Genomic DNA, 3,354 nt, shown 5'->3' on the forward strand with positions numbered 1-3,354 from the left:
CTCTTGGCTTCATTTGTTCCCACTCACAGATCACACAGGTTCCCAGGAGCCCTTAGATGCAAACAAGCACCAAGTACCACTTACCTCCCCAAAGGTCATGAGACCCCTGATGGCATCAGCCATGGCCAGGGAGAAACCAGTTCCCTTTTACCAGCGAGAAAGAAGATAGCTGTTCTTGGCTACGAAGGCCCAACTAGGGTACTAGGAGGTGGGTTTATTTTGGAAAGGGTTTTGAAGCACAGAATTCCCTTGAATAAAGTACAGGCAATCTTTCATGTAGGACCCTACCCCAGATACCACCAGCTCAGCCTTTGAGAGCAATCTGCAGATCCTTGGCTGGCTCCACTCAACTGGAAAGGGACAAGAAGAGTTCAAGCACAGCACTGTGTCTGGCATGTAGGTTCCTGCCCAGTCCAGGTAGAAGGACAGGAGCACACTGGGGCTCACTCACCACCTCATGGGCAACACCTGTTCCCCTGGAACCATCCACCAGGCCAAGCAGGCATTGGCCCTGCAAACTGAGAAGGCCTCAGCACAGGGAATGTGGGACCTGCAAATACACAGGGTAACCATGACAGTACTCCAGCAAGACACAGTATCCTGTCCTGCCATTTGCTGTTTCATTGAACATTACATATACATATATATAATATATACACATATATATGAGAAAAATGTTGTAATGATTTTGAGACAAAAATTCCCTATATCCCCAACTTGTGAACCAGTCTGTACAGCCTTAATTGCCCCATGTCATCAAGGGCTGCTCCAGCTTAGGTTGCATGTTCTCTTTTTCAGTGGTATCACAGACTCTGCAGCTGGATTGCACAGGTGAAGGTTGGCCTCCTGTCCCTCTCTGACAGGGAAGCACTGACATCCCCCACCCTCCCCTGGCCCCTGCTTGCAGGTTAACACATGGACCCATTGCTCGGAATTCAGGCTTTGGTTTTCACAGAAGTTTTTCGATGCTATGCCCTGCTATACATGCGTTCCCCAGTAACTTTTGTGGGCTAGACACCCATGTGCATCAGGTTTGATTTCATTTTTTGGTCTTTTTGACACAGGGTCTCCCTGTAGCCCCAGGTGTCCTGGAACTCACTATGTAGACCAGGCTGGCCTTGAACCCACAGAGATCCACATGCCTCTGCCTTCTGAGTGCTGGAATTAAAGGCATGTACCACCATACCCTGCATCACAATTTTTAATAAAACCATTTTTTTTATTTGTATGAGAATTTACCTGCATGTATGTGTCACATGTGTGCAATACCTGTAGAGGCCAGAAGAGGGCATCAGATTCTCTGGAACTGGAGTTGCAGATTTAGCTGTCGTGTGGGTGTTGGTGACCAGACTCCAGTCCCCTGCAAGATCAGTGCTCTTAACAGAGATGAGCCTTCTCTCCAGCCCCATAAATAAACATCAGAAAGACTGCATCCTCTTCCTTAAGATGTAAGCATTCGAGTGTGGCCTAGATTGATCACAGCAGAGCAGGCATAGGGACATTAAGGCATGTTGAGGTTGGAACCGGGCATCACTAGCCCCTGAGAGACCATTTGTATCCCCTTGGCCTTCATGCCACCCCATCCCACTCATCCTCAGATCTTAGGGTGTACTGACATCACTCATAGACCTCTCTTCATGCTCAATTCTGATGGGACCCAGTGTCAACCAGGAAGTCCAGGACTTCCTCAGAGCTGACAGAGCCACAGGAAGTGGTGACACGAGGCTCCAGCCTGATTCTTGATTTCTTTCTCCATCTGTGGCACTGACCACCCTCAATCTCCTTAGGGATATTTCCCTGAACCTTGAAAGACCATAAACACTATTTGGCTCAGAAACATCCTTGGCCCCAGATCAAGAGACTGGAGGACTTAGGAATACTAACTTGGAAGAATATATCTGTATAGTGGGCATGGTGATACATACCTGTAATCTCAGCATTCAGGAGTCTGAAGCAGGAGAATCACTGAGTTTGAGGTCAACCTGGGCTACAGAGTGACATCTTGTCTCAGAAAGAAAAGGGGGGAAGGAAAAAGAAAACTGGGGGAGAGGAGATAAAGGAGGAGTGGAGAACCAAAAGGAAAACTACCTGCTCAGAAGGAAATTAGAATGCATTCTATAAAATATTGTTGGTGAAGACGGTCTGACTACAGGAAACCACATGAATGTTAGAATCAGAAAATGTGGCAGAGTATGGTGGTGCACACCTTTGATCCCAGCACTTGAGAGGTAGAGGTAGGCAGATCTCTGAGTTGGAGACCAGCCTAGTCTACATCATGAGCTCCAGTCCAGCTAGGGCTACACAGGGAGTCCCTATTTCCAAGAGTGGAGAGATGAGTCAGTGATTATAAAGAGCACTGGCTGCTTTTTCAGAGGACTGAGTTTCGGTTTCCTACACCCACATGGCAGCTAACTACTTTCCATAACATCAGTTCCAGGGGACTCTGACACCCTCTTCTGGCCTCCACGGGTGTACTCACATATGGGCAGGCAAAACACTCATAAAAAGTAAATCAAAAAAATCTCTTTAAGTCTTAGAATCAGAAAACAGGTGAGAGTTATTTTCACCAGTGCCATGGTATGCAAATCACCTTGGCCAGCTGGAGCCTCGGTTTTCACATCTGTAAAACAGGATTAGCTGGGTAGCCCACTAAGCTCTCCTCATTGTCCTTGCTGCAGAGATATGAAAAGTTTAAAGTCTAGAGAGCTTCTCCCTAAAATATGTTTGATTGCAATTATAATTTGGCATTATTTGCAACAGCCAAATACGGAAGCAACCCAGGTAAGGGTGGTGGTGCAGACCTGTTGTCCCCACTACTTGGGAGACTAAGGCAAGACGACTGTAACATCAAGGCTTTGTCTGGATTGCAGAGTCAGTCACAGCAGGCTGGACACCAATAAGACCCTGTCTCATAAAGTAAAAAGAAGCCAGGTGTGGTAACCCACAACTTAAATCTCAGCACTCCAGAAACAACCAGATCTCTTGAGTTTGTAGCCAACCTGTTCTACATAGGGAGTTCCAGGCCAGTCAAAAAAAAATCTAAAAAGTAAAAAGAGGGCTGGGGGTGTGACTCAGCCATAGAGCACCTGCCTAAAATCCCTTGGTGAGGGGGCTGGGGGCATGGCTTAGAGATAGAGTGTTCATCTAACATGAGGCTCAATCCCCTGCACCTTAAAAAAAAAAATTCTGGGTGTGGTGGCGCACGCCTTTAATCCCAAGTGCTCGGGAGGCAGAGGCAAGCGGACCTTTGAGTTCAAGGCCAGACTGGTCTGCATAGTGAGTTCCAGGACAGCTGGGGCTACAGGGAGACCCTGTCTCAAAAAAAGACTAAAAAATAAAAAATAAAAAAAATAA

This window comes from Nannospalax galili, unplaced genomic scaffold, assembly GCF_000622305.1.
Source record: "Nannospalax galili isolate Female #2095 unplaced genomic scaffold, S.galili_v1.0 scaffold664, whole genome shotgun sequence".
NCBI lineage: Eukaryota > Metazoa > Chordata > Mammalia > Rodentia > Spalacidae > Nannospalax > Nannospalax galili.